Genomic DNA, 16,952 nt, shown 5'->3' with positions numbered 1-16,952 from the left:
AGCCATGAATGCTCGGTTTGATAGATTGGAGCTGCAATCTGCTGGAGATCAACAGACGGTTCATCTGTTGACTAGACAAGAAACTGTCATATGTGAGAGATGTGGAAGCGAAGACGGTCATACTGCTATTGACTGTCTTACTAAGAAAGAACAAGTCCTTGCCTTTCAGCAATATAGGCAAGGAGAAGGTTCTTATTACAACAATCAAGGGGCAGTTCATCCCAATTTGAGGTGGACAAGTCAAAATGTTCTTAATCCCACTCCTCCACCGCAGCAGCAACCATATGTCCCTCCTCACAAGGCTCAACAAGGCTTCCAAAAGCCTTCTTCTTTTCCTCTACCGAATCAAGGAGCATCATCTTTAAGTGGGGTAAGTGAGCTAGCTGAGTTAAAGACAATGCTTCAGTCGTTGACAAAGCAATGGCAACTAAGTGACCAACAGAAGGAAGCATCCATCAAGTCACTTGAAACTCAAGTTGCTCAACTCGCCACCAATCAGTCCACGAGGAAACCGGGTCATTTGCCATTCCAATCTGAGAAGAATCCACACGAGACGGTAAAGTTGATTGATTTGAGAAGTGGTCGTTTATATGGACCAAAATTGCCAACTTTAGATGACATATCAGACCCGAGGAAGGCCATAAATGCTGATGAACAGTCAGTTGTCGCTGAAATATGCTTACCACGAAGAATATACTCGATCGACTAGTTTTCGGGGGTCGATCGAGTAGAAAAGAAGCCGAAATCACTCGATCGAAAGGAAATGTTACTCGATCGAGTGAACTGGATAATGAAGGGATCGATCGAGGGGTGAAAACCACTCGATCGAGTGAAATTAATGAAGAATCTGTTCGATCGAGTGGAAATATGTCTCGATCGAACACTGCTGCTATTGAGGAATTCGATCGAGAGCCTGCTATTGCTCGATCGAGTGAAATTTCACCTGGAAGGACTCGATCGAGAGGTAAAAAGTCTCGATCGAGTGAAAAAGCGCTTGAACCTGCTGAGACGTTAGAAGAGAGAAACAAAGGGCTCGAGATTCCTATTACCGTGCCCTTCCCAAGGCGATTATAGAGCACGAAAGCCAATCAACAGTTCAGTAAATTTGCCGAGCTCCTAAAAAGTTTACAGGTCACTGTTCCATTCGCCGAGATACTGACACAGGTACCCTCTTATTTAAAGTTTATGAAAGAAATTTTGTCACGTAAGAGGCATATCAACGATCATGAGACGGTAGCTTTAACTGAGATAGGGACTGCCCTAGTTCAAAATAAGTTGCCACCTAAACAGTCAGACCCGGTTAGTTTCTCGATTCCATGTCACATAGGTACCCATTTGATTGATAACGCGCTATGCGATCTTGGTGCTAGCGTGTGCGTCTTATCTTTGTCTCTCGCAAAGAGATTTGGTTTGACCAAATTTAATTGCACAAACATGACCATACAGATGGCCGATCATAGTATATCACGGCCGTTAGGAGTAATAGAGGACATACCTGTCAAAATCGGGAGATTCTTTATTCCCGTTGATTTCGTATTGCTTGATATTCCCTAGGACACTCACACCCCTATTATTTTAGGAAGACCATTTTTATTCACTGCTTGTGCAGTGATCGATGTCGGAGGCAAGACACTAACGTTTCAGGTAGGAGATGAGGAATTGATTTTCCATCAATCTAAGTCTCGTAGGGCTCCCATGCAAGCTCAACCTTGCAATGCCCTTTCCTCTAATGACTCCCATATTGACACTCCAGATGAAAATTTGGAATTTTGTGCTGCAATTGTGACCCTTCAGCCTCAGGTTGAGAGCGAAAAGGAGGAACGTTCGTCTATTTTCCTTGCTGCAGGTATAGATGGAATAGATGCAGGGGCTGTCAAAGGTCATAGTGCAATTAAAGTCAATCAAAAAGGGGATCCTAACGTCAAAGCTGAAGGGAAAGATAAAGGGACGAGAAAAGTTCGTGCATACGTGAATGTTAACAATTCTCCCCCTACTAGTTCAAATTCAAGCTCGTGGAGAACGAAGAGGACGGTCAAGGATGCTGAAGGGACCTTCTCAAGTCAGAAGCCCTCGCTTGGACTACTGAATTGTTTTGGGAATTGAGCGGGGAATACCCCGTGTAACAAATTGTAAAAATTAATTTTGAATTTCCGTTGAATTTCCTTATTGCGTTTTTTAGAACTGTTAGTTTTTAGACTATTTTTAGCGTAGTTAGAAAGACTATAGACTGTTATTTTGTGACTTGGTATGTTCGGGATATGTTTGCGAGTGTTTTTATGCAGGTTTGGGGAGATAATGACGCACTTGGATGAATTACACGAAGAAAAGAACTCGATCGAGTACTTTTTGTACTTGATAGAGAGGAATGCACAAGAAAGGGTTCGATCGAGCAATTTCCAGTTACTTGATCGAAATGGCTAAAATGGGAAGTTCTCGATCGAGTAGATTTTCACTCGATCGAGTGAAATGGAGGTTAGACTTCTCGATCGAGTGATTTAAAATCACTCGATCGAGTGAAATTGCAAATCATACGCAGGAAGTGTCCCTTTAACTTCTATTTTCTTCTTTCATTTTATTTTGTTCTTCACTTTACCCTCCCTTTTCGCGACATAACACCCCAAATTCTCCATTTTCTCTTGCCCAATACCAAATCCACCACCCACAATTTGTTCCTTGCTTTTAAATCGACATTTGCCCTTCAAATTTGTTCTCTTTCGTGGTCAATTTGGGTAATTAGGGTTTGCAGTTTTCGATCGAAAATTCGCCATTTTGCATCGTATTTAGTCGATTTTTCTTGCTTATCTTGTGGGTTTATTGATCAAGTAAGTTCCCTTTTTACTCCTTTGTTAATTTATTGATTGTTTAGATTATATTTGAGCAATTAAGGGTTTAGGGTTTATGATAAAGTCGAAAATTTCGACTGAAATTGAGGGATTTTGTGTTTATTTGGTTTATTTAATTGTTTCCCCCATTGCTTACTTGATTAGGATGGACAGTAGTTCTATGCCTTCGTCTAGTTCGATTGTAGTTCCGTCCTCTACTGAGACGGTGGTCCCTGCTGCCACCACCGTCACCACGCCTGTTAGTACCGCTGCTACTACCCCCGTGTTACTTGTTACTACTGCTGGTACTGTTGTTACTGCTGCTAGTTCCGCTTCCTCTTTCATGTCAGTCGCAGCCTCTATTTTAGCTAGCACTGCTGCCAATTTTTCTTCTGTGTCGGTTTCTGCTGCCTCTACTGCTGCAGCCACAGCTAGCACCTCAGGTACAGTGACCACCCCTGCTGCGTGGTCACCAGCTGTCACAGCTACCTACAGAGCCGCTCTAGTACCTCGTCCCGCTACTGGACGGGCTTCTTCTTCAGGTACTAGAGGGCGGGGTCGCGCACGAGCTACGCCTACTGCTGGCCGTTCTGCTGGTCGTGTCACCATCCAAGTGGACGACTCACTTGACTCGCACCCTAACTATCCTGAGGTAATCTTTGTTAATGCTATGCATCGCACTCAATTCTTTGCTTTAGCTAGCTGTGATTTTCTGTCTACCAAGTTTTTATGTCGTTAGTCACTTGATAGGCTTGGTATTTACGAGCCAGTTGTTGAGATTTTGCGGGGTACGGGGATGTCTGGACTAGTCACCATGAGTGCCTTCACCTTCAAGGAGCTGACCCTTGAGTTTTTCAGCTCCTTCTGGGGCACACGACACTGACCCCACTTGTGCTTCTGTGTCTTTCCGGTTATTTAACCGGACTTTTTCCTGGACTTTAGAGAAGTTTGGTACTAGGCTAGGACTTTCTTTTACGGGCCCTACTGCTGCCCCTAGGAAGGTCATCCGAATGTTGTGGAGGACCTTGGCACAGACTACTTACGAGGAGCGAAAGCTCGCTCAGGTCCACCTTCCCCCTGCCCGATACTTCCTGCGTCTGATGGGTAGTACTATTGTTGGCCGTAAAGAACCAAACAATGTGAACAACATTGAGCTTTCTATTCTGGGCGGGTACCTGAACATTGACAGTGAGGGACCCTTTGTCCTCAACATTGCATACCTGACCGCCCAGTACTTTCACACTGTGGGGGAGAAGACCACGGGCACCATTGTTTGCGGTGGCATAGCCACTTTTCTTGCCCGTTCTCTCTTCCCTGTCTTCCCTCCCGTACCTAGACACTGATAGGTACCTCGGTATTCCTGCTATGCTGTCCATGTTTTGGCTTGCTTCCGACCACCAGACTTGGAAGATTTATGGTTCCTTGTCTGAGACCCTTCCTTGAACCACTCTACCCCGTCTCGTTCTCCTACCCACTGTTAGGGGCAGGTTACCTCCACCATTGCCCATGTACCACTTCCCACTTCAACCACCTCGTACCATGTCCGCTTCTAGGAAGAGGAGGAGACCTAAAAGACCGGAGAGGGATCCACACCTTCTATGGGTGGCCAGTCTTCCATGGCCATTCCTACCCCGATCCCTACTCCTACTCCAACTCCTGCACCCGACCAGACACAGCCGGTTTACCCGGCTAATGTTTTACCTCCTCCACCCTTTGAGGCGTCTGCGGTCTTTGATCAAGGGCGTCGTGACAGTTTGTTGCTTGAGCTTCTTAGCAGACAGGCTCGTATGGAGCAGGACATAGCTCTTACTTGCGCCACCCTATGCCGACGGCCACACCTGCGCTAGCCACCTGACCACCCAGTGTCGACACTCTATCGCCATTCCAGATTTCCCTCTACACCATCCAATACCAATACCTTTCCCCTCCTACGTCAACCCTTCGACGACCGACGACCCCTTTCCCCTACCTCTGTCATCGGTCAGGTTATGGTGACGGCTGGTGGGACAACAAGCAAATCTGGTGGTCTTGCTATGTCAAGGGTTTTGGTTTTTTTCGGAGAATTTCATTGGTTTTTTAATAGTCTCAGTGTCTCTCTAATTGTGGGTGAAAAGTGAGAGGATTAAAATCGGAAAGAGAAGAAAAAATGTGTTGGATTTAGCATTCTTTGTGTTGGATTTAGCATATACGTATATAAATCACGACAATGGAATCAATCAGCTTAACTGTTGTTTGGTTGCCATAGAAAATATAAATTGACATGCTTCAGTTTCACATGAAATGCAAATTTATATGAATTATCGAGAAGATATTTGATTGGCATATAAGCAATCAAATATCTAAATTGGTGTGAAAATTGCAACTTATTAAGGGGAGGAGGCTAGATAAGGGACTTTTTATTATTTGAGCTAAAAATGATTTAAATATCAAAATTCAATCCGTATCTCCATTTACGGCCCAAAATAATTAAATAATCATTTTTTATAAGTCATGAATTTCTTTTTTAGCCATGAAATTGTAAACCTGTGATTATGTGAAGATTTAACCGATCCTTAAACCTGGCTCTTTTTAGTTTACAGTTGCAAATTTGTATCGTGTTATGCATAAGGGTAAAGTCGCTACATGTTAGTGATGACATTTCCTTCCAAAAAATTCCACACAAAAGTTGTGACGTATATATAGTCGATGAAGTCGAGTCTTGATGAATAAAAAATCACAAAAAGCAGGATAAATATTCTTAAAATTAAGTGAAAATAAATAAAAATGTAGACCAAATAGTAGCAGTCCCTTGCACTAAATTGGCAATAAAATCAGGGCTACTACATTTTTACTAATGTTGAATTACTGAATTGAAGCATCTTGGGAAAACACAATGAACATAACTTAGGAGGTAATGTTCATTCCCCCACCCCTGAGATGATCCAGACTTAAGTAACCTCACACCATGGGCCATAAACTCGATGTCTCGATCATTCATATGATGAATGTTGTTGTTTTCGGTATAAGAAGAGAGCCTGTTGACATGAATGTTGGAATGACATTCGTCTTACTCCATCATCCTTCCGTAACCATAATATGTACACATTATGGATAGAGCAAAAGTAGAAAATCCGGGTTACAACTTACAGGTGACGACACCAAATTATAACCAAATCACTCACGACTCACCTAATTTTGTTACATAGAAACCTCATCCCGATGAGTAACGAGACCATACATGTCCTAATGTCACAGCCAACACAGCTGTCTAGAGTAATTTAACAAGATCTTAAAGATAGCGAAAATGGTCGCAGATGAAAATTCAGCATACAAATAAAAATGAGTTCTAGTCTTGACTGCAAAGTAGAACGAACATGATGACCTAATACTTGAGTCACTGCACCACTAATATGGTTGCGATTACCCTTGAAAATCATTATTAACCTGCATGCAGCTCAGTTTTAACTTTTAATAATGTGATAAGCTCATTCAATACTTGAATTTGACACCAAATGCACTCAGCTACAGTGTCATACAACACCACAATTCTACATTCCTATTTCGACTTTAAAAGGCTTGGACTTAGAGGACCATCAAGCATAACAAAATGTCCTATCATTATTAGTAAAAACCTACTAAAATACCATCTTTTCCAGGTTATTTAGTCTATGGGTAGGCGTCAGTCAGTCCCTACGTTTTTCCGATGAATACTGTCAGCCCCACCATCCTTACTTTAATTAGTACTCAGTTATTCCTACAAAGGAAAAAGAATATCAGTTCCAAGGTACATTGAAAAAATCTTAAGCCATTATTCCTTAATGGTTCGAGTACTTACATGTCCAATTTCTCACATGGTCTGGTCTGCAGAATATTAATTGTACCTAACTCAAAGACCCACTACTAATTCACATTGCAGAAGCAAATGAGTAATAACCCAACTAATAAGATCAAATGACGAATCTAGTTTGATTATCATTTCAGGAGGATGTTTCTATTAGCAGCACCGACAAGCTCATACATATACAAATTGTTTTCTTGCCTTCTAACTAGTTATTTCAAGTAACCGGTAGACTTAAGGAAACCAAAACAATGGATTCTTGGTAGATAAGGCATATATAGGTAATAGGGAAGCTAGGCACATTTAGATAGTGGCAACCCATTTAAGTAGTTAACTTTATAGGAGTACTATGTATCTTTCAGAAAGCCTGATGATGTGAAGTTCCCTTAAATGCACCTAAACCTAACAACAATCAAAGACGGTTGTAAACGTTGAGAGAAAAATGTTAAGGAAACAAGTGATACTAGAAATAAGGTGATTTCTGGATGGTGAGGAATAATCAAATAATGACAGTAAGCTGGACCCATGAGTTGGTGAACCATGTTTTTCCGCCTCATGAGGTGGCTTGTCCCGCACTTTTGTCCACCTATAGTATCAATAATAAAATAACAATTATTAAATTAAATTCAGTTTTATACCGAGTAACTTTTTGATATAAGTATGGTACGCAATAAAATGATTAAAATATTTTTAGCAAAAATCAAATATTATTTTTTGGATTTAATAAATAGCTAAAATACTACGTCATAAATTATTTTCGACCTGCATTGCGCGACTCTGACTTGGCTGAAAACTCGTATAACCTGACACACATTTGACTCGACCCGTATTAACCTACTCAGTATGACCAAAACCCGGGTGATCCTGACTTTTTTGAAAGGTATACTAAGGGCACAACTACCAAGTGAAGGGGAATCTTTTTACTCCCTCTCTCTCAGTCAATTGTTGCCATTTGCCTTCTACACATTTGTCGATGCCCATTTTATTTCTTAAATATCTTTACTTACATAAGTGTGAAAATTATAAAATTTTGATATTCTTAACGTATTCATTAAGACGAATTAAACAAGATCCTTTATGATTATATTTTGTATTAGGATGGCGATAGGACGCAACCAGGTGGCACCGAGATAAAGATGAAATGTTCGTTTTCGTTTTTGCCCCTTTAAAGGATAGATATGTAATTTTATATATATTCATATTTATTCAATAAATATTACTCTTTTAACTAAACTAAATTTTATATATCAACACTATTTTACATCAAAACAATTTATTTCACATTAGCCTAATTTGCATTAAATTATCTTCATCAATAATTACATTTTTCATCATTGTTTCTTGTACTTCATCTAATTCGTTTATCATTGTTTCGTTCGCGTTCTTTATCTACTTCAGGTTCATCATCTACTTCGTTTATCATTGCTTCGTGTTCTTCATCTACTTCATTTGAAGGGACGGGTTAGAACAGACACAAGCTTAGACCTTGACAAAATGATTTACCAAAATTTTTGCAAGTGTGCTTCTCTGTTTAATTACCATCTCACCAATCCACTATCAATTCATTATCATGGCTTCATGCCTTTATCACGTCACCATGGCCGATTTTGAAAGCCTGAAACCACAACTATTACTACCAAGCTTTACCTTATCACCCGCACAATTACGCTTACTAGAGACATTGCACCACCAAATACGAGCTCGGAAGTAAACCCGAGACCAAATCAAGCAGAAGTTGAGTTGTCGTGGCTCGACCTCTTCAGGTCCGCTGCATCTATGACCATCAAGCAACCCACATCTCCAACACCAAGAACCACTACTTGTCCACCAATCAACTCATATTCGTTCGTCGTCGGTCAATTCGGCAAATCATGATGGCTGCCTACACTAAGCTCCTCACCAAATATACAAATCTACATCATTTATTGGTTAATTATAGGATATCAACCTAACGTGTAAACAAACAAAGAATAATTTTGTAATGTCGTTCCTCCTCAAAAAGAGGCAAAATTTCAGAAAGATCCTACTGATATACTCCCTCCTATTCATCATTTTCTTCCATATTTCCTTATTCGGATTATTCGGGTTTTCTTCCCTATTTCCTTTTTTGGGTTGATTTGTGTGGTCCAAATTAAATTACATGTGGGGTAGTATGTTTTGTGTGGTCCAAAATCGGTTTCTTATTCCTTGTGCAAAAAGGAAAGGGGAAGAATATAGTGAATAGGAGGGAGTATTTTTTTTCTATTTAAGTATAATTAATTATGCATTAAGTTCCTAAACTACCCTTTTGTTCTAATTTGTTTTAAATTCAAATTTTAAGTTTGGGAAATGAATATATGTACGTAATTTACGATAATGCCCACGGTGGCGCCCAATTTGAGCATCACCGGGTGGCGCTATCTCATTTTCCTTTTTATGCACTGGAAATTATTTTAAGGATTCTCTTCCTTTATGAATCTACATAGTATAAAAGCTAAGTTTTTTCTTGGCTTCTGCTTGGCTACTGAGTTTTTACATGTGGGTCCCCCATATTTTCTTATTCTATTTAATTACCCTCTCTCCTCAACGCAATTCATATTCATATCTCCTATTCCTATTTTAATTACTTATGTTAAAAGAGTAAATCATACAACTAGGACCCGAAGTATCATAAAATGTAGCGTTAAGGACCCGATGTATTTCCGTTGATCGTTAAGGACCCCATATAATAACGGTAGCCAAATTTCTAACAACGTTAGTGTCAAAAGACAAAAATACCCCTAACTTTTATTTTCCCAAGCAAATTGGTGGAAAGACGGTAAAATATTATCCCAACAATTTATGTTAATTACTCCTTCTACATTTACTCTCTTTTCTGCCATTACTCCCTTCATGCCATCCTCACTCATCATTCTGTTATTAATCTCTCCAAAGATTGTGGGGCTTCTTATCAAATGCAAGAGGTATACCTTGTTCTCTTGCTTTTTTTCTTATCTTGTTTATAAATAATGATAATTTAATTATAAAAGATGTACTGTTCAACTTTTAATTAAAATTATTTAACAGAATTTCTAGGGCTTATACACTTATGTAATTTACCAAAGTATTTTTTATCACCAGCAGACTATTTACCCATGGTAAAATATTAATTTTATAGTCAAATAACTTTACCTTTAATCAAATAGGAATTTGAATTCTCTCATAAAATTTGGGTAAGTAAAAATTGCAAGTCCATTATAAGCAATTGTCTTGATTTAATTGTCTTTTTATGTAGATGTCAGTTTCTAACCCTTGCATTGTGATACATCATGGAGGGACATGGCAAACAACTCCTACTATGTGTTATGTTGGTGGTCAAGTTAATATACACTGTTGGAATATGTGTCCTCCGACAATAATGCGATTACAATTGTCGATCATATTGATCACATGTTTAAATCTCATTTTAAGAATACGTAAGGGATGATTCATTTTATAGTCAACTGATCAACATTAATCGGTAACGATTGGCTTGCTAGAGTTTGACGTTATCGTCGTGGGACGGTGGTGGGGGATTGATCCCTTAAGGTCACACCTAAATGATGATGCCCTTATCTGTAAAGTTGATTAATTGTATGATGATACAAGTTGATCAATTCCTTAAAATTGAACAATTCATTTGTGAGAGAGAATATAATCATCTTATTGTAATGGGATTAAATAAGATTTATTTTAGTAATAAAATGCTTTGTTACTAAAATTGTTTATTGTTTGAGAAACAATAGAGATAAGAATGAATGGTTAATTATAATTACAAAATGTTGTGAATTATAATTATATGACCCATTTTATTTATGTGATCAAGTATTACTAGTCAATTTGTTGTATGTAATTTAATTAATTTATAAAATAATATTTATGTGATAAATATGTATTAAATTAATTAATAACATGTATCATACTACATGTGACATATTGTGTGAAAATTGACAAATTGACAAAATAAAATGGTAGTCCATTTTATATAGATGGACCGAAATAATGAGTGTAAAGTGGGTGAATTATTTTATGAGATAAAATAAGCTAATGATAACTAACCTACACCTAGCCTTACAAGCTGAAGGTATAGAAAAGAACAAAAGGAAAAGTGAAGGACCATATATTGGTCCTCCTCCTCACCAAAACCGGTGGCCATTCTCTCATCAAGAGAGTTTTTTGTTCTCTTATATTTTCTAATACACTCAACCACTCAACATACATGCAAACTCTCTCTTTTGTTCATCTTTCTCCAAAAATTAGAGAAATTATGATCAAATTGTTCATAAAAGATTACTAAAATTATTAATATAATATATGAGTGTTAGTAATCAATTTTAAGGTAAACTACTAAACTAATATCTAGCTAATAATTATTTAGTGGGGATATGGGATAATCTTGGGTGCAATCAAGAGGAGAATCTCTACTTTGGGATTTTTGGAGGATCATCCTAATATTCATTATAGCTCAAGAACTAACAAGTAGGAGATCTTGTTGGTGCCCATAATGGCCGAAATATTCATATGGTATGAATCGATTTTTCCTTACTCTTTTCTAGTTTTGCATGCATAAGATCTTTAAGTTTTTATGAATAAAACTTTAAACTAAAATATGTGATATTTAAAACATGATTTCCAAAAAGTTGTATCAGAGCCTTAGGTTGTTTGCATGCAAATCGGTTATAGTTTTTCCGAGTTATACGATTAACAAATAAAACTTATAAATTTGTGTTTATTATGATATATCACGAAATCAATTATGCATGTTAAAGTTTTTGTTCCTAAAATGTATTTAGGATATTTTGGTTAATTTATGGATTTTTATTGTTCATTTTATATAATAATGGCATTAAAATGTGATTTTATGAAAAAAATGTCATTTTTGGACTAAAATTATCTAAACTTCTATTTTTCCAGTGGTTTTTGGATATGTTTTCACATATATTATTTTTAGATGACCTGTAAAATTTCATAATTTTATGAGTTTTTATGCTCGAAATATGGATTTTTCATGATAAAAATCGAATTTAAATGAAAAATAGGTTAATATGTGTAATATTTCGAATCTGGTCATAAAAATTTAGTATGTTGTCACATGCAATTTTACAAGATGTTTGTAAAATAATTGGCTATAATGAAGTCTTTATGCATGATTTATGAATTTTTGATGAAAAATCACATAAATAGTGACTTTAATTAGTATAATTGCTAAAACATACTTCATGACTAAGGAAAAACGTCACATGTTGCATTTTATCTCATATTTCAGATCTAAAATTGAAAAATTGATGAAAATATTTTTTCTCATATTTTTATGGTTTTAATTGATAAATCCGATAAACCGCAACATTGTTTTTCTCGATAATTTTCGAAATTTTTAACCTAAGTTTTTGAACATTATGAGTGTCATGGTATTTTTCCAGAATGTTCATGAGTTTAAAATTTCAAATTTCAAATTTATTTGAAATTTTTATGATTTATTTGAAGTTTATGGCATTATTTTTTAATTTTAAGTCCTTTTATGAACAATATTAAGAAATATAAGTTAATTATTGTCAATATGTTAGTGGAGAATAATTTTAAGTCCTGAGATGGTTAGGGTAATTAACTAGTACATAAATATGATTTTATGTAATTATTGTGATTTTTAAAAGGTTAAATCACGCAAATCCGTAAAAACCGATTAATATACGATATTGGCTCTTTAAAGGCGATTTAGCATAAAATTGGGCATATTCATACATATTATAATGCTGCATTTTATTTATAATTGTCATAATTTTATTTTATGTAATTTTATTTTATGTAATTTTACTTAGTATGGCCTTAGTTTTAATTGATATTACCCGAAATGTATGGGAATATCGATTCGGTTGTAATTTATTATGATCTCGTATCACCGTTTGTAATTTAATAGATTTATTTTATTTTAATTACAAATGTATAATAGGAAATTATGTAATTTATTTATTCCGGAGTTCCTTGAAGACGGTGCCACTCAAGAAGGCGATCCATTAAAGACGGTGTTACCTCGAGATGCGTGCCAAAACCAAAGTTTAAGGGACCAATGGAGTTGGTTTCCGAATTTGTAATAGTTTATTAGATTTACTATTTTTAGGAAGGCCATACTAGGATTTAATTTATGCTTTGCATTTTTATATATGTTGCATGCATCGCTAAATCGCCATAACTAAAACATGCATTATCATTTTAATCGAGTTTATCGACCGTGTCAATTACAATTATTGTAGTTCACCGCTTTAGTTCACTTAAAATGTGATAGATAATAAATTGACATGACCTCTCGCTAAAATAAACAATTGAGACTTAGCCTTACCAAAAAGTAGAAACCATGAAAACCTATTTCGCAAGGGAGTGCACTCGGCCACCCCGGGGTACAAACCTTGTTACGTAGGGGAAGTGGGTGATACATGTCTATCCACCGAATTCATGTTGATGAGGGTTTCATCGGCTACCCCGTGCCCAAGTTAATGTGAATTTGGATCATGGACACATTTATTCGAAATTTGGGTTGAACTCAACAAAAGTATTGATAAGGGATGAATCGGCTACCCCGTGCCCTTGTCGGATGTGTTTTGGGCTAAAGATAAATGTTAATGTAATTTTATTGACCGAGAGTTCTAAAAGCAGAATTGATTAAAGAGTTAATCCACCGAGTTATATTAATAAGGGTTTCATCGGCTACCCGTGCCCAAGTTAATATGAATTTGGATCTCGGAATCATTTATCATAGTTGGGTAGAGGTCACCATGTAAATGCTTTACTTGTTATTTACAAGTATTAATAAAACGATAAATGTTAAGTTTTCCATTATTCCGTTATTATATTGTTCTATTTCTTTACCACAATTCATATACGATATCATTTCGATTTTTGATTCAAATCTCCATTAAAGCATCGTAACTAAAGACAAATATGAATTTTCTTCTAAAACCTCGAATTATCCATTGTAAGGATCTCTTGTGAAGAGTATAGATGGAAGTTATTTTGATCAAAAGGGTTTTTGATTCTTAAGTAACATATCTACTTACAATTGTTTCTCATATGCTTAATTGAGTTAAGTACTTTGAAACGTTACATCATTTTGGTAACTAGATTTGTTTGAAATCAAAATTGACCAAAATACCGCAACCACTTCAATGAAAGTTTTAAGACTAAACGAATAAATTGAAGAGTAGTCTTCATGAATTTCAATTTTGCTTCTCTTAGCAAAGACTCATTGAAATGAGTGGGAGCATTCTCTTAAACCGTTAAGAAAAGGGTGAGGTTTAAAGAAGTAAAATTAGAATGGAATTGATACAAGGTAATGTTAAAAGTAAAGTTATTGAGAATAACGATACTAAACCTATCAATCCTGACCGATAAAGTTTCCATTGTCTTAATTGTTGGACGCTAGAAAGGAAACTACCCCAAATTATTGAAGAATCAACAAGTTAGTTGTGGGACATCTAATGGGACCTTCTTCTTTAAATGTTTATTTGATTGACATAAATTTTGCTAGTACTACTTCGTCAATATTAGAAACCAGTAGAGGTTTTCATCATTGTATTTGATACATAGGATGATTAGAATATGACGACTAGCAACAATGATGTTGAGAGATAGAGTCATTGTGTACTCAATCTAGTTTTTGAGTTTAAAGTTGTACTTAATTGTAACTATTAAGTGCATAAACTCCAAATAAGAATATAAACTTGTTAAGATACAAAAGAGGTTTCACTTTTGTGACCCTATACACCATGATTTGATGTATGGCTAGCCCATTATCAAGGTGATTATATTCTAAACCAAACTAGAATGATATATCATGAAGATTATGCAAGACTCAAATTGGTAACCCAAGATTAAACATTAGATTCTGGAATGATGAACGCAAAGAGTTATCGAGTACTCTTGAAACCATTAGATCTTATGGTATATGCATATCTTGTATTCAAAGCAAGATGTCTCATGCCTTTTTTGGTTGAAAGGGAGATCGAGGTTGTAAATCAGTGATCCATAATAGGTTGATCATTTTCTTTTACCAACGATTTAAGTTGACGCTAATGTGTTCGCTTAATAAGGTAAATAGAGAAATCTTTGAAGAAGTTCAAAGAGTTCAAAGAATCACGATTTAGTCGTGATGGGATTATCAAAGTGAAGACTTTGATATAAGCCAAATGAAATGTGATATAGTATCACAAGTTAATCTCTCTTAACACACATTATGGGATAATGTGTGGTTGGATAAATAAATCAAATGCTATTCGATATGGTTTGGACTTCAATCAAGTTACTTTGAGTTACTTGATCCTTTTGGGGATTTTATCATTTTGTCTAAATTATTTTTCCACTAAATCTAAAACAAATCATATGAGATATGAAATGGTGAGTTACCATGTTTGTAAGTTTTCACAAGAAACAAATGCTCATTTTTTCCTTATTATAATCACGAGTACAACGGGTTTGTGGCTCGTGAAGCTGTCTTTCTAAAATACAAGTTTATTTCTAGAAGACAGAGTGGGAGAAATTATTCAAAGAGCCACAAAGAATGTTATGTCACAAGAAAGACTCTACATGAGACGTTTTGTGTAAGACGTTGTTTCTTCAAAACCTAGGAGGTTAAAGTCATCACTTGTTGAAGATGATGAATTCATGTTACTTTTAAGAAAGTAAAGAGCTTACAACTTACAAAGAAATTGTTTGATTCAAGTTACTTCTGGAAAGTAATGAACTATGACTTACATGAGAGTGTTTAAGTCACAACTCAATACAAGGCTTAGAGCCATGAAAATCCGAAATAAATTCCAAGTGAATTGTTAGATATCAAAGCTTGATTGGTTGCAAAGGGTTTTGCACTAGTTGAAATGCTTAAGTCTATTTGGATCTTCTTAGGGATTATGTTTCAGTATGATGATATACATATAGCAAGTGAATCTAAAACCCACTTCTTAAATTAGAAGGAATGTATTCAATACATGTCTTGAGTTTTGTAGATTCTTGAAATCCTAAGATAATGTGAAACTTAAGAGAGGGTTTTAAGTAGGACATCAATGAATTGGAATCAATGTTTTTGATCATGTTATAAGAAATTTCCCGATAAGTCGAGAAGTTGTGTTTATACATGGAGTTTAGTGGGAGTTACGGTAATTTTTAATTAGTCTAATATGTGGATGACATATTGATCATTGGGAATGATTTAAGACTAGGAGATATATAATACATCTTTAATATCCAGATTTATGGAGATAAATCTACATGATATTAGCGTCAAATAAGGAGTCTTATGTTGATAAGATTCATGACTAGTTCAATCGAATTGAACATATTTGATTGATTCCATTTGCTTCCGCTGCCGAATCAATTAAATAGGAAATGATGTATAACACTTCATATACTTTGAGTATGATGAATTGTTTCAAATCGAATTTAAGTAATAGTTACCAAGTAAGCCATAAAGATTACCCTTGAGTGCTTGCAGAAGCATTAAGGATGTAATGCAAAGTGTTTTTGATGCAATTTTGTGTAAGGGTGTTACACAAATGACAATTGACAATTGAAATTGCGCGTGGTTTCCGACAAAACCATAATCAAAACACATTAGGATGGTTTAGGAACCATTATGGCTATGTTATTTAAGAAATAGATTTGCTAGAATCGTTCTAGGCAATAAAGAACAATGAAAAATATTTAAAACGAAAATTGAGTACACTTGCGATCATGAGATGTGAAAGAGGATGGATCCCGCACACTGTGAAAACAGTGGGAGCCATTCTAAGGCTAGAGGGCCTATGTCTTGACTGGATCTCGACACGTACTCAGAAAGTTTTATAATGCAAATGTATACATTACAAAGGAAAACGAGTATGTAGTAAGGTTGAGTAAGGTACAAGAAGTTGATAAAACCTACTAACCAAAGCCTTTTCATAGGCTTAACATGATGAGTCATGTCATTTCAATTGGATTGAGATGAATAAATACATACAAGATCAAATTAGATTATAGAATATGAAATAGTAATCAGACATTGACTATTCATATGTGATAATCGCATTTGTCGTTCGAGTTTTACTTTAAAACTCTTTTATTATACTTTGTTACATCCAAACGGGTTGTATGACGATATTGAACCCCGTTAAAGTGAACCCGGATTAACAATAGTATTCGCCCATAGTCACTTGTATGAGGTGACGTCTCGAAGTGACTAGAGTGTGATGCGATTGATGGCAAGTTCAGTGCCATACAGTCATGTGAGATGACTAGTCGATCACATAGGCAGAGTGTTAGGAACACTTTGTCGAGCAGTGACCGCTTATAGA

Source organism: Silene latifolia, chromosome 2 (assembly GCF_048544455.1).
Source record: "Silene latifolia isolate original U9 population chromosome 2, ASM4854445v1, whole genome shotgun sequence".
Lineage (NCBI taxonomy): Eukaryota > Viridiplantae > Streptophyta > Magnoliopsida > Caryophyllales > Caryophyllaceae > Silene > Silene latifolia.
This window is presented reverse-complemented; position numbering follows the sequence as displayed.